We start from the raw sequence: 24,160 nt of genomic DNA on the forward strand, positions 1-24,160 counted from the left end.
GGAGGTGGGGTCAGAGTTGAAAAAGTTTTTTAGACTGTGCCTGAAAATCGAAGGTGATATCACTGTTCTGCCAAATGTGGGGAGCTGAAAGGAAGTGAATGACATGAGTGACCCTATCAGAAATCGACTACTAGGCAACCAGAGGTAGCAGACTAAAGTAGAATGGCAGGAGTGTGGAGCATGATGATGGATTGTAAGCATGGGAGTGCAGTGCAGTGTGTGTTACTGCTTGATACTCTATAACTAGTTTTGAGTTTTGTCCAATTCATAACAGGTAGTCAGTATAGAGAGATAAGGAGAGGTGCGAAATGGCAGTATTTGGTTAGATGTAGATCAGACTTCAGGCCAGCCAGAGGAGACACAAAATATATCAAACCAGCTGGGCAATTATACTCGTGGGAGAAAACTCCATGGTGACTGAGAGGGCAGTGTGTAAGACACTATGAAGGAATACAACTGTATTTTTTTAATCCAGCAAAAATCTACCCTTGTTGTAAAAGGCATATCAGGATTTTTTTGTTCTGAAGATCAGTTTGCAGGAGAGCTGATGCATGTAAACTCACCATTACATTACATGACATTATTGGCATTTAGCAGATGCTCTTACCCAGAGCAACTTACATATGTTATAGCTTTTAACAATGTCATCCATTTATACAGCTGGAAATTTGAAGAGGGAATTATGGGTTAAGTACCTTCCCCAAGGGTACAACAGCAGTGCCCCAGCTGGGAATCGAACAGGCAGCCTTTCGGTTACGAGTCCTGCTCCTTTACCACTGTCTGCTATCAGATTTGCAGTTTTCTTTGCATTTCTTTTTCTGTTGTCTTATTTTACCAGGCATGTATACATAAAAATCAATTATCAGAAAATGAAATCACTTGAGGATGAATTTTATGGTCTGAATTTAACAAATACTGCCTCCTCACTCCACCACAAATTGAGATAAGCAATATTAACCACACAACACTTTATTTACTACACTACAGGACCCCCGAGGCAGGGCTGGTACCTCAGTAAGGATTCTGTAAATAGAACACTCTGAGAGCCCAATCTACCCTAAACGAGACCCTCTGCCTTGGCTTGGGAATAGTGCCATGCCTCTAAGAGCTCTACAGAGCTGCATCACAGCAGGACCTGTTCTGCAGTCTCTGAGTCACTACACAATGTGGGGGTCTTCAAAGGTAGAGGGCCAGTTCCTATCCAATCTGTCTTATGAATTCCTGTCAACACACTACTTTACCTTGTGATTGATAGATACTGCAGGTCTTACAACATCCTCTACAATGCTGCCTACAGGGCTGGAACTTGAGTAACACTTAACTACAATCACAGTTTGCACACCTGGTGCTATACACTATGAACCAAAAATACTGTAAGCAAAAACACTTTAGATACACTATCAGCAGTGGGTCCTGATGAACAAGTTTTGATTAATGGATGGGTCAGAGTGCTGGTTTAATCTGAATTTCAAGCTTCAGTCTGAATAAATAATCACCAAATGGCAATTTGAATGAGTTAGCTGAGTAATTAACCCAATTACTCAAATTAGGTCACATGCTAAACAGAGGCAACAGGACACTGCAGCAACGCAGGAGCACAGCTGTCCTGTGCTTATCAACGCTCCTATTCAGAATCCTCCTAAAAGTACAATAAAGTTAATAATGCATAAGGAACAACCACCCAGCAGACTCATAATTCTGTAAATGATACAAAGTATCACAATAGAGGGGGTCAAATGAAGAAAGGACGCTGGCTGGCTTTACTGCTGTTCAATTCCATTTATAAAATCTGCCACCTCTTTCCTTGAAGAACTCCTGATTCTTTCTTCTACGTATAACTATGTTAGAGTCATTTGGAGCTGTTGGGGTATATTCAGTAGAAATCAGTAAGGTAGAGTTAAGGGATCAGATGAAATGTGATAGAGCATTTTATACCTGTTTGCTCCCAAAATATATTTGTAAAACTAAAATTCAAAAAGAGCATTTCATACACTATATGGACAAAAGCATTCGGACGCCTGACCATTACACCAACAGGGACTGTAATGACGTATTCAAATACATATCCTTTCATATGGAGTTGGTCCCCCTTTTGCAGCTATAACAGCTTCCACTCTTCTTGGAAGGCTTTCCACAATATTTTGGAGTGTTTCTGTGGGAATTTGTGCCCATTCATTCAGTGGAGCATTTATGAGGTCAAGCACTGATGTTGGACGAGAAGGCCTGGCTCGCAATCTCCATTCCAGTTCATCCCAAAGGTGCTCGATGGGGTTGAGGTCGGGGCTCTGTGCGGGCCAGTCAAGTTCTTCCACACCGAACTCATCAAACCATGTCTTTATAGTCCTTGCTTTGTGCACTGGGGCACAGTCATGTTGGAATAGAAAAGGGCCTTCCCCAAACTGTTGCCACAAAGTTGGAAGCATAGCATTGGCCAAAATGTCTTGGTATGCTGAAGCATTAAGATTGCCCTTCACTGGAGATAAGGGGCCTAGCCCAAACCCTGAAAAACAGGTGTGGCCAAATAATTGCTGTGATGTGTCATGAGCATTTAATGTAATTTAAATCGATAAACGCCATCCTTGTTAATTAAACAATCTCACGTTGTAGCTTTCACAAGCACACAAACTACAGACAATCTGCGCTGTTTTGCGAGTGAACACTTAATTAGGTACACCTGCTCGTTGATGCAAATATTTAATCAGCCAAGCATCTGGCAGCAACCCAATGCAGAAAATCACAAAGACATAGCCAAGAGGTTCAGTTGCTGTTCAGACCAAACATCAGAATGGGCAGGAAATCTGATTTAAGTGACTTTGACCGGGGGATGACTGTTGGTACTAGATGGGATGGTTTGAGTATCTCAGAAACTGCTGATCTCCTGGGATTTTCACACACAACAGTCTCTAGAGTGTATAGAGAATGGTGCGAAAAACAAAAAACATCCAGCGAGCGGCAGTTCTGTGGGTGAAAATGCCTTGTTAATGATAGAGGTCAGAGGAGAATGGCCAGACTGGTCCAAGCTGACAGGAAGGCGACAGTAACCCAAATAACCACACATTACAATAGTGCTATGAAGAAAAGCATTTCTGAACATACAACATGTCGAACATTGAGGTGGATGGGCTACAGCAGCAGAAGACCCCTCCGGGTGCCACTCCTGTCAGCTAAGAACAGGAAACTGAGGCTGAGCAGTGGGCACAGGCTCACCAAAGCTGGACAGTAGATTGGAAAAACATTGCCTGGTTTGACGAATCTCAACATGACAACATGAATCCATGGATCCATCCTGCCTTCTGTCAACAGTTCAGGCTGGAGGTGGTTGTGTAATGGTTTGGGGAAGATTTTCTTGACACACATTAGGCACCTTAATACCAATTGAGCATCATTTAAATGCCACAGCCTACCTGAGTATTGTTGCTGACTATGTGCATCCCTTTATGACCATGGTCTACCCATCTTCTAATGGCTACTTCCAGCAGTATAACGCACCATGCCACAAAGCACACATCATCTCAAGCTGGTTCCAGGAACATGACAATGAGTTCAGTGTACTCCAATGGCCTGCACAGTCACCAGATCTCAATCTAATAGAGCACCTTTGGGATGTGGTGAAATGGGACATTCACAGCATGAATGTGCAGCAACTGCATGATGCTATCATGTCAGCATGGAGCAGAATCTCTAAGGAATGTTTCCAGCACCTTGCTGAATCCATGCCACGAAGAATTCAGGGGGGGGTCCTACCCAGTATTAGAGAGGTGTGCCTAATAAAGTGGTCACTGAGCGTGTATATACATTATATATAGAAATAACATATAGGAATAACATAACCACATTTCTGCAAGTGTTTTCTGGAAATCAATAGGAGTTTAGTCTTGTTAGGAGACAGTTCTGAGGAAGGGCACGGCGTTTGATCCAGAGACAAGCGATGTGTATTAGAATACAAATGCTGGAGATAAGCGATTTGTATTAGAATACAAAGCGATGACGCTACATCCGGCCAGAGCCAAAACGGCGCCTCTTGATGGTAACAGTCTGTGGAACACGGGGTTCCCCATGACCATATATGAACTTCTCTCCAGAAGTTTGAACCCGATGGAGCCATTTAGGCAACAAGGTTCTGGAGAGACCCAATCAGAGAGGGAGCTGTTTAGCAATTCACAGCTCCACAAAACCAATCAAAAACAGCACCCCCTCTGGTCATTGTAACTCATGTAAATGTACCTACTGTAACTGTATAAAAAGAACTAACACTTATACTTGTTGAACTTCTGCTCCATGCTGATGTTCCCATGGCCGGCTGTGCAAATAAACCTACCTGTCTTTTGCTACGAACATCGGATCTGCTTCTTTGTCAGAAAAAAAAACGTATTTCGGTCCTCTGCGAGTTGACTAACAGTCTGATACAATAAGATGAACGATAAAAGTTCATTATTTGAAAACGGGGACTTAGAAATTGCAAAAACAAATTGGCAACACCAAAGGTTGGACAAAACTCTCTCCTCTTATATTTGTCTAGAATCTTCCACATTTTATATGAATCAAAACAACCTATAAATTTTGACAAATACACAGATTAACATTTCATACAGTAAATGCCAAATGCATTATTATGGCCCAACATTATGGTTCTAATGTCCCTTTATGGGATAACTTATCAGGTGTACCTCCATTTACAATTATTTACTGATTGCTCTGGCATTATCCGGCTGTAAAAGGTGAATAGCCCAGTGAAATATAGCATGCACTTTTATGTGACAAGCCTCAGAAATCCTCAGCTTCACAGAAGTACCACTCTTCAAGAGGATGGTGGGGGAAATGTATTTGTCGGGGCTCAGGCAGGGACTCAGGCGCGGACCACGGGAGCTTCGGGTTCCAAGCGTCTTTAACGGAATCGTCAGGCAGATCGCTAATCCGAAAACAAGCAGGGTCGAAAACCGGGAGACAGTCCGTGGACAGAGCGAGGATTGGGAAATCGGAGCAGGCAAGGTCGGGGAGCAGGCAAGGTCGGGGAACCGGACAGGCAGGCAATCAAGCGAACGAGGCAAGGAGGCAGGCAAAAACGAGGTCAGGGTACAAGCAGGGTCGAAAAACGGGAAACAGGCAGACAGAAGCATAAAGCAAACGCGGGGACGAAACAGGCAAAAAAACACTGTGACGAACTAGCAACCGGACAGGGAAAAGCAGGGAACATATAGGGCAAGGCTGACGAGGGGATGGAAAGCAGGTGTGCAGGCAATCAGGCGGGCGGAGACCGGGCGGGGAGCGGGGCAGGAAAAACACAAGGAAAACAAAAGCACGACAGCTAAGGAGGCGGAGCACTGACAGTATTACTCCTCTGATGCAAAAAGTCTAACCCAATTACTCTGTAATCAAGCGACGTTTTCTTTTGACTGACAGCTTTCAGTCACGTGTCCCTACTTCAAATGATGGATGAATAGACCGGTTTGATTGGTCACAGGGAAGTGTCATGCTTCTGCAACTGCTGAGAAAGTCAGACATGCCCTTATTATAAGCCAGTAATGGTAGATCTGCGAGACACAGGAAACTACAGTGAGAATCCCTCAGGCTCTCCTCAATCCAGTCAACAAGATCTTCAGGGCAAGTTTGTGATCGTCATCTATGATGAGCTTCCATATGTAGGCCAGGTCCTTAAGGTTGTTGGAGAGGAAATACAGGTTAGCTGCATGCGACAGTAAGGTGAAAAGAATTTATTTCTTTGGCCACAAATGCAAGATGTCATCTTCTATTTCCACAAAGGTATCTATTCTATTATCACAGAACCCAAGTCAGCAGGCCAATGGGGTTAGAGGAATGCCCCTCATTGCCTATTACCCTCCGAATCTACCAACCTTCAACTTAACACTCATAATACGAAGTATAGTTCTTAGCAAATTGTTGTGATGATCTCTTTGATGAAACGCTTCAGCAACATGATGTCCACTGAACTGTTATAAAATGTTTCTGAAAAGAATTTGAGTTGTTTTCCCTGAGTTGTTTGTGTTTAAAGGGATTTCATGAAGTAATAAAAGTACTTTATTCTATTTGTTTCATGGCATTGATTGTGTTCTGGCGTCATGCAGTCTTGTCATCATTTGGTGCAACCATCTATCATATCATTAGATATTCAATTACTGTGTCTGAAATATTAATCACTGATACAGTATGCTAAAGTGGATCCTTTTGTTATACGTTTTTCAGCAAATTTATGGGTTTTAAAGAAAAAATGAATCTCTAAATTTCACAAACACTAGAGAGACTGCTGTTAGAAGATAAATATGAAGATATTACTTACAGATATAAAAAACAAAGTGCAAATTACTTTTCAGAACAACTCACTGTACTACTAATACCTTGTTAAAATATTATGCATGTTAATGAGAAATAATATTTTAAATATATATTACAGCCACACCACATGACATTTTTCAAGGGCAAGGACAGGTTATCCTGGTAAAAAAAAAAAAAAAAAAACATGAAATTAACTTAATTTCATGTTCTTATGAAAATTATTGTGCGCACAATTTTTCAAATATTTGAACTATGCTAAAAAAATTCTAAATTGTTATAGTTTTCAAATAGCCCTTTAAAAAACCTAATCTGTCATTGACACTTGGGTTGGTCATTGTAAACCATGGATTGACTCAAATTTCTGTCTTAGTATAAATTAATAAATGAGAAATGAAATCCATCAAAACATCTTACTTTCTGGTGAACAGCAATCAAAGGAAATACAGTTTTCTTTGAATGCTTTTCAAAGGAAAGTGGCTAACTTAACCAATTACTTATTTCTACCACTGTAAACATTCATTTTATTATCACTGTATTTTAGCAGACAAAATGCTACAAGTGAGCTATTTTGCAGGAAATGTCAGAAGCCTCTCAAAGGTTTTACAGAACCTGTCCTCAAGACTACATTTTAACAGTCAGTGAAGTAGGTGAGTGGTCACAAGTTGATTGCAGTATTTATTTAGGTGTGTCCAAAATGATTCCTTTTACACTTGGTCTCTTTGATGTTGCTCAAGGTGCTCAATCTGCAAATTCAACATGCAGTGACTTGTTACATATTGTTAGCCTATCCATGTGCAAAGACAACCTGCTTCTACTGCCTTTGCTGATATGTGCCACATGGGTTTCCACTCTTATAATGTTGGAATAAAGAAACATCAAAAGTAAAATCAAACAGCATACAACCCTGATTTCCATCTTCTTTGTTTACTTTCCTTGTCTCCAGGCATTTTAATCAATTTCTTCAGGATCCTCGAAATGAAAAGAGGACTGTAAAAGGAATCTTGTGCAAGGTGCAGAGCTTTATTGCTGACAGAACGGCCCAGGAGATTTTTAATCAAATATTTGATTTTTCTCTTAAGAGAAGTTGTTTGGAGGAGCACTGAATCTGACTTTCAGAACCTTAGCTGATGCTGGGACAGAAAAAAGGATAAGCAGCAGCATGTACATGGACAAAGTATTTGGCCACACCTGTTTTTCAGGGTTTGGGCTAGGCCCCTTATCTCCAGTGAAGGGCAATCTTAATGCTTCAGCATACCAAAACATTCTGGACAATGCTATGCTTCCAACTTTGTGGCAACAGTTTGGGGAAAGCCCTTTTCTATTCCAACATGACTGTGCCCCAGTGCACAAAGCAAAGACTATAAAGACATGGTTTGATGAGTTCGGTGTGAAAGAACTTGACTGGCCCGCACAGAGCCCTGACCTCAACCCCATCGAGCACCTTTGGGATGAACTGGAACGCCAATTGCGAGCCAGGCCTTCTCGTCCAACATCAGTGCCTGACCTCATAAATGCTCCACAGAATGAATGGGCACAAATTCCCACAGAAACACTCCAAAATATTGTGGAAAGCCTTCCAAGAAGAGTGGAAGCTGTTATAGCTGCAAAAGGGGGACCAACTCCATATGAAAGGATATGTATTTGAATACAATGTCATTACAGTCCCTGTTGGTGTAATGGTAAGGCGTCCGAATACTTCTGTCCATATAGCATATATATAAAAAATAATAATTATATATATATATATATATATATATATATATATATATATATTACTGCCAAATGCTCACATGTGTGTGTGTGTGTATATATACTGCCTGGTCAAAAAAAAAGTCGCACACTTTAATATTTTGTTGGACCACCTTTAGCTTTGATTATGGTGCGCATTTGCCGTGGCATTGTTTCGACAACATAATGCAACGTCACAACATTTATTTCCAGAGTTGCATTAAAGGGTTTAGGTCAGGACTCTGTGGTGGCCAATTCATGTGTGAAAATGATTCCTCATGCTCCCTGATGCACTCTTTCACAATTTGAGCCCGATGAATCTTGGCATTGTCGTCCTGGAATATGCCTGTGCCATCAGGGAAGAAAAAATCCATTGATGGGATAACTTGGTCATTCAGTACATTCAGGTACTCAGCTGACTTCATTTTATTGCCATATAACATCGCTGAGCCTAGACCTGACCAACTGAAGCAACCCCAGATCATACATATATACACACAAATGACAGTGTGATGACTACCTGGACATTGACAGACATTTCCGCTTTATCTTGTCATGGTTTTTAACCCTCCCTTTAATTACAAAGCAAGCTACCATAATCATTCCATCTACAGCTAATTCAGATTGTTACTTTAGAGTGCACCTTTTCCCTGTAGAAGTGAGTCACACAGTAAGCCCTCTGCCTGAAAAACAGATAATTATAACTACGCTAGATGATTTATAAAGGGAAACACAAGGCTTTTTCTTTTGGCATTGGAAACTGATCAACAAAGATCTTTATGCAACACAGAGATGGGTGCTTCTTATTGTTGGGTGGGCCTTATTTACTCCCCAATTACAGGCTGCTCCCACTATGAGAATGTTTTTTTTTTTCTTCAGCTGAATATAAGTCATAACATGCACATTCCACCTTTCTAAGATGCAGGGCAGACAATTACCATGGAAACAGAGAGAGAAACCTGCACAGTTTTTCTCCTAAACACTTTTGTTGTGCTAACAGAGAATGTTTCAATGCAAGTACCTAGATAGATCATATTGTAAGGCCCAAGAAGCCCACACTCCACATTTGAGGCTGTGAGGCTAAACAACTTATACACTGGCTGGTCCAACTAGACCAAAAAACATTACAAGGAATGTTACAGTAGGTCTTTTCTGTACTCTCCAGAACTGAACAGTTCAAACTCTTGAACAGTCACAGAGCTATCGGGCCAGCTCCAATGGTTTGTCCTGCAACATGGATCATTGTGTAGATTACTGTACAAAGATTTCACACCTCGTCTGTGTAGAGAGCATGATTAAAATAAATAAAAAAACCTTCAATGTTTCAAGTGTATGTACACCATATGGCCAAAAGTATGTGGACACCCCTCCTAATTATTGAGTTCAGGTGTTTCAGCCACACCGATTATTAACAGGTACATAAAATCTAGCACATAGCCATGCAATTTCCATAGACAAACCTTGAAAGTAGAATGGGTCGTACTGGAGAGCTCAGTGACTTTAAACATGGCACTGTCATAGGATGCCATCCTTGCCACAAGTCAGTTCACGAAATTTCTGCCCTGCTAGATCTGCCCCCGTCAACTGTAAGTGCTATTATTGTCAAGTGGAAGCATCTAGGAGCAACAACAGCTCAGCCACGAAGTGGTAGACCACGTAAACTTACAGAGGGCCACCGAGTGCTGATGCGCGTAGCACATAAAAACCGCCTATCCTATGTTGAATCACTCAATACAGAGTTCCAAACTGTCTCTGGCTGCAATATCAGCACAAGAACTGTGCGTCGGGGGCTTCATGAAATGGGTTTCCATGGCCGAGCAGCTGCACACAAGCCCAACATCACCATGTGCTATGCCAAGCAATGGCTGGAATGGTGCAAAGCACGCTACCACTGGACTCTGGAGCAGTGGAAACGCGTTCTCTGGAGTGATGAATCACGCTTCACTATCTGGCAGTCTGATGGACGAATCTGGGTTTGGCGGATGCCAGCAGAGTGCCACCTACCGGAATGCACAGTGCCTACTGTAAAGTTTGGTAGAGGAGAGATAATGGTCTGGGGCTGTTTTTCAGAGTTTGGGCTAGGCTGTGCCCCTGTGCACAAAGCAACGTCCATAAAGACATAGTTTGACGAGTTTGGTGTTGAAGAACTCCAGTGGCCTGCACAGAGCCCTGACCTGAATCCCATTGAGCACCTTTGGAATGAATTAGAACGCCAAATTGCGAGCCAGGCCTTCTCGTCCAACATCAGTGCCTGACCTCACAAATGCTCTTTTGGCTGAATGGGCACAAATTCCCACAGACACACTCCAAAATCTTGTGGAAAGCCTTCCCAGAAGAGTGGAGACTGTTATAGCTGCAAAGGGGGAGGGGGCGACTCCATGGTAATGCCCATGGTTTTGGAATGGGATGTCCAACAAGCTCATAAAGATGTGATGGTCAGGTGTCCACATTCTTTTGGCCACATAGTGTACTTTTGCACTTACAGAAGTTTCAGCATAATCTGGTCACTTCCTTGAGAAAGGCTCTACTAAAAATCAGAAAGTGTGCTGATCTGTGTCGTTGACACACACATAACTTATGTGTCTTATAAAAGTGAATTTATTCTGGGTTTTTTTGTTCATATGTTCATTTTCATACATTTTTCGCGAGAGCGAAGACTTTTTCGCTCTCCCTCCAGACGCTCTCGCTCTCGCACCAGACGCTCTCGCTTGCTACCTGCTGCTCCTCACCTTTTTCGTGCTCCGCACTTCCTGTTGCTCGTTCCCCGAATGCCAGACGCAAGACGCCGATCAGTTAGGACCCAGCCAGGACCCAAACCCGGAGTACTCGCCGATTCCGACACCCTCGCAAAAACTACAGACGTAAGTAGCCACTAGTTACGTACGATGGCTTCTCGCAGCTCTGTTTCTCCAATCCTTAGCTCTCCTCCATCTCGCTGTCTCCCCTGCTCTGTGTGCAACATGTTTAGTTATTCCTTCTCCACCATTACTACCAACTTCACCTGTGTTAAATGCGAGCTTAACGCTAGGTTGACGGAGAAGGTAGCAGAATTAGAAGCACGCATCCGCACCTTATATGAGATTAAAGCAAGTGAAAGTTTATCGAATCCTTTTCAGTACTGGATGTGTCAATTAGCCTTTCCCCTAGTTTAACCCAGGCAGAGCCTTTGCAGCAAGGCGAGTGGGTTACGGTTACTGTTAAAAGAGCCCTGATTATTGGCGATTCTATTCTTAGAAACGTGAATGTAGAGACACCAACGACCATAGTCAATTGCATTCCTGGAGTCAGAGCTTCCGACATTGAAGCCAATTTGAAAGTGTTGGCTAAAGCTAAAGGTAAAAGTAAAGCGAAATACTCAAAAATTGTTATTCACGTTGGCACTAACGATGTTCGCATGAGACAATCGGAAGTAACAAAGTTAACTATTAAATCGGTGTACAGGATTGCTAAACAAATGTTGGATTCAGTAATTTTCTCTGGCCCCATCCCCATGCGGCGCGGTGACGAGATCTATAGCAGATTAACGTCACTTAATCGTTGGTTGTCTGAATGGTGCCCCTCTAACAACGTGGGTTTTATAGATAATTGGCACAAGTTTTGGGGGAGGCCTGGTCTTTTAAAACGAGATGGCATCCACCCCTCGAGGGAGGGTGCAGCTATCATCTCTAGAAACATGGATCATAGCCTGAATTCCTCTAAACCTTGACTTATCAGGGCCAAGGCCAGGCAGCAGACTTTCTGTCCTACACAGATATCTGCTTTTTCCCTGGAACCACCACTTAAAAATCCCATAGAGACAGTGTCTGTTCCATGACCCTCCATCCCAAACTTCTTAAAAACATCCAGTAGGGGCATTTGTGCTGATAATTTGATAAAAATTAAGTCTGACAAACCTGAAAGTACTACCTGTAGACAAATGGTCCTTAAGATTGGGTTAATAAATATCAGATCGCTACAACCTAAAGCTTTATTAATAAACGAATTGATTACTGACCACCAGTTTGATATCTTATGCCTGACTGAAACATGGCTTAAACCTAATGACTTTGTTGCTCTCAATGAATCAACTCCTCCCAGTTACTGTAATCACCAGGTCCCTCAACCTACTGGTAGTGCTGCTGTACACAGCTCCAAACTCTGTGCCACCCTTAAGCCTGGCTATAACTTCCATTCATTTGAACTATTAGTACTTAGCTTTGCACATCCTGACAAGACTGCATTTCAGCTATTTACCCTTGTAATAGTTTACAGGCCACCTGGCCCTTACAGTGTTTTCTTATCGGAATTTGCCAATTTTTTATCTGACCTGGTTGTCAATACAGAAAAAGCTGTAATAGTAGGCGACTTTAATGTGCATATGGATAATGAACATGACCCGTTCAGAACAGCATTTTTGTCCATCATCGAACCCATTGGACTCTATCAAGCTGTGGACAAACCCACACATTACTGCAACCATACTCTTGATTTGGTCCTCACATATGGAGCAGACATTAACCAGGTGGAAATTATGCCACACAATCCTGTGTTATCCGACCACTATCTCATCTCTTTCAATTTACCACTAACGTGCTTCACATACTCGGAGCCTAGATTTTCTTCCAGGCGCACGTTTTGCTCTCTTACAGCAAATGCCTTTATCGACGAGCTCCCTACATCATACTACCTGCACAACGAAATCTCCTCTAGTTTATGTTCAAACCCTAGCTCAACTGAAATTAATCTACTCGCGGACAGTATCGACTCTACTTTGCGTAAAACTCTGGATGCCATTGCTCCCCTCAAAAGGAAGAAAATCACAGACAAGAAGCTAGCACCTTGGTATAACGACCATACTCGTGCTCTCAAACAAGCTACGCAAAAACTCAAAAGAAAATGGCGCTCCACCAAATTACAGGTTTTTCTCCTGGCATGGAAGGAAAGTCTCCTAACATGCCCTCACAGCTACCAGATCCAAATATTTCTCTACCCTTATTGAGAGAAACAAGGACAATCCTAGGTACCTGTTTAGCACTATCGCCAGATTAACCAAGAGTCCTGCATCAGTTAACCCTACCATACCAGCAATTTATAGTAGCAATGACTTCATGAACTTCTTTGATAGTAAAATCTTAAAGATAAGAGACACAATACAAAAATTCTCATCAACTTCTGGCTCCTGCCTGGCCAGTCCCATTCCAGATTATGTAGGCATGTCTATTAGGCCCGCCTCGCGCTTTGACTCTTTTATACCCATTGAATTTAGTGACTTTTCTTCTTTTATCAATTCATCTAATAACTCTACCAGCCAACTTGACCCCATACCAACTGGCTTCCTAAAACAGCTACTGCCTGCAATTGGCACACCGCTATTAAATCTTATCAACGCCTCTCTTATGTCTGGACACGTACCTCAGCCCTTCAAAGTAGCAGTTATCAAGCCTATTCTGAAAAAGCCTAATCTTGATCCCAATGACCTGTCAAACTATAGGCCCATCTCGAACCTTCCATTCCTCTCAAAAATTCTGGAAAAAGCAGTATCAAAGCAACTCTGTGCCTTTTTACACTCTAACAACATTTTGGAAGTTTTCCAGTCCGGATTTAGGCCTCACCACAGTACGGAAACCACTCTCCTGAAAGTGCTCAACGACCTTCTACTCTCCTGTGACAATGGCTGTATCTCTCTTCTTGTGCTGCTAGACCTAAGTGCAGCCTTTGATACCATCGATCATTGTATCCTCCTTGACCGCCTTGAAAACCTGGTTGGCGTAAGTGGACAGGCCCATCTTGGTTTAGGTCTTATCTATCAGAACGATATTGGTTTGTCTCCATTAACAACGAATCCTCTGCTTGTTCCAGAGTAAGATATGGTATACCTCAAGGATCTGTGCTTGGACCTCTGCTCTTCTCATTATACGTGTTGCCTCTTGGCGATATCATCCGTAAACATGACATTAATTTCCACTGTTACGCGGATGACACTCAGTTATACATATCAGTCAAACCCTATGTCCCTCTGAATATTTCAAACATGGAGGCCTGCCTAACAGATGTAAAGAATTGGATGGCCCGAAACTTTCTACTCCTTAACCCGGACAAAACCGAAATATTGGTCATAGGCTAAAATTCAATCAGGAGCAAACTCACTCATTTTACACTGGACCTTGATGGTGTCTCCCTTGCCCCGAGTGCAGCCGTCAAAGACCTTGGTGTTGTTATTGATCCCAAGCTCTCCTTTGAAACTCACATAACTAACACCTCTAGGACTGCCTTCTTCCATCTGAGAAATATTGCTAAAATCAGGAAAATCGTATCAATTAACGACGCTGAAAAACTAATCCACGCCTTTGTAACATCCAGATTAGACTACTGTAATGCCTTCTTGTCAGGATGTGCAAACGTCTCATTAAAACCCCTTCAGCTGGTGCAAAATGCAGGTGCTCGAATCTTAACTAAAACTAAATGCTTTGAGCACATCACCCCAGTTCTGGCTTCTCTCCATTGGCTACCTATTAAATACCGGATCGTTTTTAAGATACTCTTACTCACATTTAAGGATTTAAATGGGCTTGCCCCCCCCCCCCCCCCTATCTTAAGGACCTTCTTCACCCATATCTTCCACAGAGAGCCCTTCGCTCCCAAAATGCCGGGCTTCTCACCATTCCAAGAGTGGGCAAAACTACTGTAGGCGGTAGAGCCTTTTCCTATCAAGCCCCTCTCCTGTGGAATAGCTTACCCTCTGAGATTCGGGGAACAGACTCTCTCTCCACCTTTAAGTCTAGGCTCAAAACATATCTATATAGTAAATCCTTCAGCTGAGGGACATGGCCTGGTGCTGGCGTGGATCATAGAGTCTCTGGTGGACTAAGTGGTCAAACTCACTCATTTTACACTGGACCTTGATGGTGTCTCCCTTGCCCCGAGTGCAGTCGTCAAAGACCTTGGTGTTGTTATTGATCCCGAGCTCTCCTTTGAAACTCACATAACTAACACCTCTAGGACTGCCTTCTTCCATCTGAGAAATATTGCTAAAATCAGGAAAATCATATCAATTAACGACGCTGAAAAACTAATCCACGCCTTTGTAACATCCAGATTAGACTACTGTAATGCCCTCTTGTCAGGATGTGCAAACGTCTCATTAAAACCCCTTCAGCTGGTGCAAAATGCAGGTGCTCGAATCTTAACTAAAACTAAATGCTTTGAGCACATCACCCCAGTTCTGGCTTCTCTCCATTGGCTACCTATTAAATACTGGATCGTTTTTAAAATACTCTTACTCACATTTAAGGATTTAAATGGGCTTGCTCCCCCCCCCCCCCTATCTTAAGGACCTTCTTCACCCATATCTTCCACAGAGAGCCCTTCGCTCCCAAAATTCCGGGCTTCTCACCATTCCAAGAGTGGGCAAAACTACTGTAGGCGGTAGAGCCTTTTCCTATCAAGCCCCTCTCCTGTGGAATAGCTTACCCTCTGAGATTCGGGGAACAGACTCTCTCTCCACCTTTAAGTCTAGGCTCAAAACATATCTATATAGTAAATCCTTCAGCTGAGGGACATGGCCTGGTGCTGGCGTGGATCATAGAGTCTCTGGTGGACTAAGTGGTCATTGCTTTCATGGACCCTGTGCCGTGATCTGGTGTTGACTGTCTTAGGGTCGCCCTCATGACTATGCCGGTCCCTTGCCTCCCGTCCCCTAGGTATGCTGCCATAATGTTAGCCTGCCGGGGTCTTTCCTTGGTGCACACCTTTTTCTCTGCCCCTCCTCTCCTGCCTCTCTGTTCTACATCCCTGCCAATCTTATCATCCACTAACCACTGTTTTCTGTTTGTTTCCTATCCCTGCTCCGGGCTCCTGTCCGGAGCTGTAGCCCAAGTGTCTCATCCCGTTTTCCAGTCCTGCCACCTCGCTGCCCTGCCCATCAAAGCCAACTGCGTTCCAAGAACCGGACATCCTAGGAGACATTCTTATAATAACTCTGCTGTTATTGTCTGTCAATTGTAAATGTCTTAAAGTACATTGCATAACTTGCCTCTAACTCTATCTGCCCAGTGCCGGCCAGAAGCAGATGGGCCCCCCCAATGAGCCCGGTTCTGCTCAAGGTTTCTTCCTGATAGGGAGTTTTTCCTCACCACTGTTGCCTTAGGCTTGCTCTCAGGGGGTCTCAGGCCTGGGAACAATGTAAAGCTGCTTTGTGACAACTTGTGTTGTCTGCACGCTGCTGGAGCGTGCAGCCATCAAAGACCTTGGTGTTGTTATTGATCCCGAGCTCTCCTTTGAAACTCACATAACTAACACCTCTAGGACTGCCTTCTTCCATCTGAGAAATATTGCTAAAATCAGGAAAATCGTATCAATTAACGACGCTGAAAAACTAATCCATGCCTTTGTAACATCCAGATTAGACTACTGTAATGCCCTCTTGTCCGGATGTGCAAACGTCTCATTAAAACCCCTTCAGCTGGTGCAAAATGCAGCTGCTCGAATCTTAACTAAAACTAAACGCTTTGAGCACATCACCCCAGTTCTGGCCTCTCTCCATTGGCTACCTATTAAATACCGGATCATTTTTAAAATACTCTTACTCACATTTAAGGCTTTAAATGGGCTTGCCCCCCACTATCTTAAGGACCTTCTTCATCCATATCTTCCGCAGAGAGCCCTTCGCTCCCAAAATGCCGGGCTTCTCACCATTCCAAGAGTGGGCAAAACTACTGTAGGCGGTAGAGCCTTTTCCTATCAAGCCCCTCTCCTGTGGAACAGTTTACCCTCTGAGATTCGGGGAACAGACTCTCTCTCCACCTTTAAGTCTAGGCTCAAAACATATCTATATAGTAAATCCTTCAGCTGAGGGACATGGCCTGGTGCTGGCGTGGATCATAGAGTCTCTGGTGGACTAAGTGGTCATTGCTTTCATGGACCCTGTGCCGTGATCTGGTGTTGACTGTCTTAGGGTCGCCCTCATGACTATGCCGGTCCCTTGCCTCCCGTCCCCTAGGTTATGCTGCCATAATGTTAGCCTGCCGGGGTCTTTCCTTGTTGTACACCTTTTTCTCTGCCCCTCCTCTCCTGCCTCTCTGTTCTACATCCCTGCCATCCTTATCATCCACTAACCACTGTTTTCTGTTTGCTTCCTATTCCCTGCTCCGGGCTCCTGTCCGGAGCTGTAGCCCGAGCGTCTCATCTCGTTTTCCAGTCCTGCTACCTCGCTGCCCTGCCCATCAAAGCCAACTGCATTCCAAGACCCGGACATCCTAGGAGACATTCTTATAATCACTCTACTGTTAACTGCTATTGTTTGTCAATAACAAATGTACATTGCATAATTTTGTGTCTAACTCTATCTGCCCAGTGCCGGCCAGAAGCAGATGGGCCCCCCCATGAGCCCGGTTCTGCTCAAGGTTTCTTCCTGATAGGAAGTTTTTCCTTGCCACTGTTGCCTTGTTGGCTTGCTCTCAGGGGGTCTCAGGCCTGGGAACAATGTAAAGCTGCTTTGTGACAACTTGTGTTGTAAAAAGCGCTATACAAATAAAAATGAATTGAATTGAATTGAATTGAATTAAAAAGCGCTATACAAATAAAAATGAATTGAATTGAATTGAATACATATTAAGGTGTTAGCACCATAGACAGCAATTAGGCTTGTTTCACAGTAACAACCTCTGCAGTTGTGCAGGAACACTGAAGCAATGTGAATTCAATTCTAACTCACAGACAAACCAAGAGCCTTAAAAAAAACTACATGTCCCACAATGCACCACAGTGAAGTTGATGCCAGTTGTAGAATGGGTGCTACTCCATTGATGTCTTTTGATGAGCTTGAAGGTGTAACAAAGGCTATGGAGGGACTCAAGTGCAAGGAGAGGGAGGCATCTTGGAGAACAAACAGGGCTTTACTTGGGAATGTCCAGTCTCATAGTCAGAGGTAGACAGAAGATCTTACACATGGAAACAGTAAATCCAGTGACGGTACAAAGACTGCAAGGCAAGCACAAGGTCCAAGACTCACTGATGAGGAAAAGAACAGACAGGGTATATATACACAGGACAAGGGGCAATCAACAGACTGGGTACAGGTGTGTACAGACAACATGGAATGCAATAGATTGGAATCAGGTGTGTGGAGGCGGGGGGGCTGGGGGCCCTGAGTCAGCAGTCCTTACAGAAGGTGCATGATGAATCACAGGGTGCCTGATAGTGTTGGGACAGGGACACCCTGGCTTCCCACCCTTCTCCCTGGCAGAACAAAGGCACTTTTGTTCAGTAAATATGATCCTGATCAGTTTTGGGAAACAGCAGGGCTGGTTTCTAACCAGGATCAGCCTACAGTAGTCTTACCAACTGAGCCACTCAGGAACCCCTGATTTTTTCATTACACATTTCTCTTTGTGGAAGTTATGTGTCATGCCATGGTTGATCTGAGCTTTACAAACTAAATTCCGCCATGTGAGTACTTAGGAACAATGGTGCTCCCAGGAAAGGCTCACTGATAATAATGCCTACTGCTCAACTGCAGGTGTTTACCCCAGGTGGGAAGGCTGTAATAGGGTCCTTTATTACTACAATATAGATTTTGAGTACGCTCATCGAGGAAAATGTTAAACGTAAATACAGAATGAATGATTTCCCAGCATCCATTAAATTTGTAATAGTTATTGCAAAATCCTTAAATCAATTCTTAATATAAATGGTTTATATATCTCAAAACAGTGATATTGGCATAAAAATAATACACAGTCATCACACAAATACCACTCAATGATGAAAAGCCAGAAGGTGTACCCTGTCGAGCTAAATAAGGTCAATTAAGTATTTCCAACCTAGACCCCAAACACAGACATGTACTGTACTGCTACAGCTCCACATAAATCAGTGACCCAGATCTATCAATGCATGTCTAAATGCAGACGCCACCCTAATGCACACTAACGACTCAGGCAGAAAAAACAATACACATTTACAACTGGACAGCTGTGGAAAGACTGCATTGATATGTTGCATACAGTGAAAGATAAAAAAATCTATCTATTCAGTTGATAAAAAATCTATCCGTTCAGTTGATAAAAAATCTATCCGTTCAGTTGATAAAAAACTATCCGTTCAGTTGATAAAAAACTATCTGTTCAGTTGCCAACAGAAAAACCAACAATAAATCCTGAGGCAGTGTGGATCCATATTTTCACACAGTTTATGGGAATTCTAGGTATTAATAACTGCCATGACTCAAATTACACATCCCATGAGCTGCTAAATTGTTATCGCCCACAGCTTGAACAAAAGAGCCTTTAAGGTAATGCAATTGTTATCCATTCTGTCTCTGACAAAGGCGTTCGTTTTTCAACTAAGCATCTACTCTGTTCACTGCGGCTCACACCTGAACTTTCAGAGCTTATACTAAATGAGAACATGTTTCTATTCGCTGAGAACGCATACTGTCTATTTGTCAACACCCGAACACAAAAACAAATGTATCAAATGTTAACGAAACAAGACTATCATATTTCTTTATACAGAGGTGTCGTGTATGAGTGCGTTCGACAAGCGCCGTGGTGTTTCATTAAAAATCTTCAAAATATGAAATATATTGCTTTTCCAAAGGGTATAATATGTGCGCCTATCTAGCCAGGTAACTGAGGCGGTTTGGATACTACTAAAAGTCACAGCAAGGAAAAACTTCGATCGATGACTACATTAACCTAACTTCCAGACAAATTCCGACTGTGCTTCACAATTATGCCAGCTGGGGTGGATGGCACATTCAGATAGACATATACTGCACTAGCATACATAGTTTAGCAGCAGATGACGACGAAGGGGACAGAACTTTGCACAATGTTTAGTCTATCTTTATAAAGGTTCAAAATGTGCAACAGATTTGCTCTTCCTGTAACCATATCCAAGCCCTGTCCTTGCAAAACCAAGAAGAATGAATATCCAACTTCCCGCTTTGTATAGCGCTTTTTACAAGACAATTTGTCAAGGGCAGCCTTACAGAGATGTCTGTAACTCTGAACAAGTGAAAACAAGTTACAACTATGCAAGAACTGCCCATCTGGTTTGTTGTTGTTTTTGTTATGTTATTATTATTATCAAAGGAGGAGATTCCATAGGTGTATTGTAATTTTCTGGTAATAAACCTGAAAATATCATTGCATTATGTTAAATCGAGATAACCAAATGACAGACAAGTTAACATTTTAAATACCTTTATGTGGTGAACCACTCGCAAGGGTGAGCGAGCAAATAAATGCCCCCCCCCCCCCCCCAACCCCCCGACCCCCCGACCCAATATTTAACTGACTTTCTTGGATTGCGCGCAGGGAAGGAAGCTGTAACGACGATCACTCAGTCAAATGGTGTGGGAAAAGACCATCCGTTCTCCGATTCTCTAGTCTTGTTACAGCTGAATATGTACAGTTTTCAGAAACATTTTTGAAGCAGCCACGTGCAACGTAAAAGAAGTTAAAGCAGAACATAAGAGCCAACAATTCAAAACGAGAATAATAACGGCACATCCTTGATTCTGAAGACTGAAATCTGTCAAAAATACAAATAAATAAATAAAATAAATGAGTCGAAATTTCAAAAGGTCTTGATCCCTTGGACCCAAAACCACTATGTGATTGCAACCTGCATCTTAACAGACACCGCGTGTGGTAGAAGAAACGCAAGGAGTAAAGAAACACTAGAAGCCCGAAGGAGCACCACGCGTCATCCTAAACAAACACCTCTAAGCTTACCTGAAGAGCTTTACCTTTTCTTTTTTTACAGTGAAAGGATCATGCTGTCGGCAATCCGCATCAATTTTAGATCGCAAAAGCGTAGTTGTAAGCGAAAAGATGTAACTTACTGCGCGCCAAACGCACTGAACATATAGTTGTAGTAGGCTGAGGAGGAGAGAATATATTCTTCCGAGCTCCCAGACCGAACTCAAAGGCGTGAGGAAATTCAATATGCAGTAACAGACACTCAACGCTGTGTGCACTGTGCCCGTTAGGAAGAGTCGAGTAAGGGGCGAAAAACAGTTTGATTTTAAAACGTGCACCTGACAACCATCTTAAGGCAGAAAGTGCAGGGGGAGGGGCTTGAAATGTATACTTGTCCTCTTATAAGAGAGGAGCATGTGATGGAGTGCTGTGCCAGAATTTACATTTTAAGTCACAGGTGGGACACTGCTTTTGCATGCTGTTCACCTTATTTGTAACAGTTAAAAAAAACTGCATATGCAGAGGATATGTCTAAAATGGGATTTTAATCTCATGGATACACTCTTGGGAGTGGTTAAGCACAGAAATTCTACTCTTGCTAAATTCTATTCTTCTAAACTTTAAAAGGTGTTCTTTGCTGGAAGTTAAGACGTATTGCTTCATATAAAGTTACAGTGTCGGAGTGCTAGGTGTTGTGTGCATCCATGAACTGTTCCTGTGTTGTACATACGTAAGGAAAAGAACAGATGCCAGTCACATTGTAGAATGTTAAGTCAGTTAGTGTTTCCCAAAAGGTCTCTTATGTCTAGGTGACCTTGGAGTTAAAGGGTTTCTAATATTCCTCTGACAAAAAATATGTTTTATAAAAGTTAAGACACTCTATCTGGAATATTAGAGAATAGCCTTCTGGCAGAAAAAAAAAGACATGAGCAGCGTAAGCTCTCCAGTTGAAAACAAAAGAAATATTTTCTATTGAGACAAATACTACTTTATAATAACCTATGACAAATTTGTTGGATTTTTTTTTTTTTTTTTTGCAGCTGAATTATTTATTAATATTATTAACAATATGCAATACAATGTAATACAATCTGCTCTGATAGTTAAGCCATCATGTATGATGTTGATGACATAATGTGAATTTTGCCATTCACAATTAATAACAAAATAGAATAGTTTATTTCCTGGCATATATGACAAACCAAAAGAAAGTATGTTTCTAGTTTACTGTGGGGGTGTGGGAGCCATGATTCTGAAGGTTGATTGCCTGTCTGAAAACTGGGAAATGTGTTCATGATGAGGAGGTGTGTCTGGCCTCAGCTGGATGGCCGTATCAAGAAATTATTTTACATTTGTGTCTATATGTTGTGCATTGTTAGCAGTAGAACCCTCATACATGGTCAGTGGTTTGTCTGTTGCCTTTTACATAGACTTTTTGTCTACCTTGATGGAAATAAATTGGACATCATTTTTTTTTTCATCAAGGCCACTGTACTATTTAAACACAAATCCAAACACAATTTAAAATGTCAGTTTCCATGTCCATTAAAATGTCAGATCTCAATAAACAATGAATGCAACATCAGTGCAACAATCACCACTGTCATAGGCAAGTAGACTTTGGTTTGGGGGCTGCACACTAGGTCACACTAGTCAAACTCTCAAGCCCAAACCTGGAATCATCAATTTTTTACATCAATAGTTGTGACTTGTGCAAGCAAGGTGCTGAACTTAAATGGAAGATTTTAGGCATTTAACTGTGAAATTCATGGAATTTGTAACAAAACTGATTAAATATTATGTTTTATCTTATTCTACTGTATAAGATTTTTAAGTTTCAGAGTTTTAGATATTTACTTAATCCTTTAAATTAACATAAAGGCAAAAAGTGAGAGAAGATCCTTTAGCAAATGCTCTCTCTTGGAGTAGATCCATAGGTAGTGTTGCTAACCAGAGCCAGAGCAATTGGATCTGGCCAGTGAAGGGTTAATATATGGCCAAACATTACACTATTATTTCAGTGAATCCTTTTACTATAGTACCTTTCTCCAGTTAGTCCTGTAAAAAAAACTGGCTTTTCCAGGCGTGTGACTGCCGCAATTGCCAGTGAAAACCATTAGGAGCTGGGAAGCTAGGAAGTAAGCCTGTAAATTTAATGGCCTTACCATGGCAACAGCCTGTGCTATACAGGGAAATTGATATTTGGCATAGCAACAATGCATGACAATTCTTTCTGCACTAATCCCCTAGCATAGCATGCAATATTTACATCCCAGCTGGGGGGATGTGTCCTGGTGGAAGTGTACACTCATGAAAGCCACTGGGTATGAGCTTGAAGTGTAGGACTCAGCCTGTGATCAGAATGAACACCTCAGCTTACTGGGTCACTCTGGAATGTTTTACACCATGTTAGCCACACTTGCTAACCATTCCCTCCTTGCTTGAAACCACCAATATTCCAAGCTCACAGTCATGTATCAACCATGTATCAACTCAGGCTTTTCAGAGACTGTAATGTAATTACTTATGGCTGATCTCTTGCCATATAAAATTTTAGAAATTCTCATACAGTGCAGTCTCTGCATACAGTACAACAAATGACAGTGGTAATGCTCACATTATCTACAGTTTTTGTTAGATGTGCACAATGAATACCTACAATGTGTCACACTCATCATTAACTGTGTGCCATGACTACCTGCTTCTACAGAATCCATTTCACAGATATCTGTGATGCAAGGGAATCTTCTTCACCATGACAACAGGTAATCAAGTAATCAAGTCTTTATAGGCTATCGTTTGCTACTTAAACCTTGAGTGCACTTATTCTAGGAAGACAAATTTCATCTCCACATTCTGAATAATGTAAAGAGGTTTTAACAATCTGAAAATATATTCATCCATCCATCCCTTTAAGTCCAAGTTTTTTTTACAGCTTTTCCTCAGAGTAAAAGCTGTAACTTAAATGTTGAGCAGAGGGAAGTGTAGCGAAGGGCGAGAGCAGTCACCCCGCCCGGCCTTGAACCCGGGTCTACGGGGTACCAAACATGCGACTTTGACCGCGATGCTAAAGAGCCAGGCTTGTTGGTATGGCAGTCAGAGCGCATACTCAACCATAGTGACAGCACTCCGTCACACTGCCCTCCCCTTCGGGAAGCGCGCCCATGCGCTTCACGCACCATGGCGTCCCTTACGCATTCTCTTGCCGTATTTCTCCCATCCCAGGGTGCCCCACTCATCAGTGCTTCACCCATCTCTGGGGTCCCTCACACTGTGCTTAACCCACCTCTGGGGTCCCTCACACACCGGGGTCAACTGAACCTGGGGGTCCCTCATACGGCTCACACACCGGGCACGCCTCCGATGGCCTTGTGGCAAGCCATCCCACTGCTGACACCACGTGAGACGGGACGGCGAGCGGCAAACAGGTGACGACAACAGAGATTGGGGTGAAC

The 24,160-nt window shown here is 42.5% G+C and overlaps 1 protein-coding gene across 1 annotated transcript in view; it reads right to left on the bottom strand.

Annotated features, from left to right (window-relative positions):
- LOC118781705 (SH3 and multiple ankyrin repeat domains protein 2-like) overlaps positions 1–20,986 on the bottom strand; it is a 170,584-nt gene extending 149,598 nt beyond the window's left edge. The window contains exon 1 of the mRNA XM_036534701.1: positions 20,849–20,986. The gene's annotated coding sequence lies outside the window, so the exon portion shown is untranslated. The remainder of the gene's footprint in view (positions 1–20,848) is intronic.
- Positions 20,987–24,160: the final 3,174 nt, after the last annotated feature.

This window comes from Megalops cyprinoides, chromosome 8 (genome assembly GCF_013368585.1).
Source record: "Megalops cyprinoides isolate fMegCyp1 chromosome 8, fMegCyp1.pri, whole genome shotgun sequence".
NCBI classification, from domain to species: domain Eukaryota; kingdom Metazoa; phylum Chordata; class Actinopteri; order Elopiformes; family Megalopidae; genus Megalops; species Megalops cyprinoides.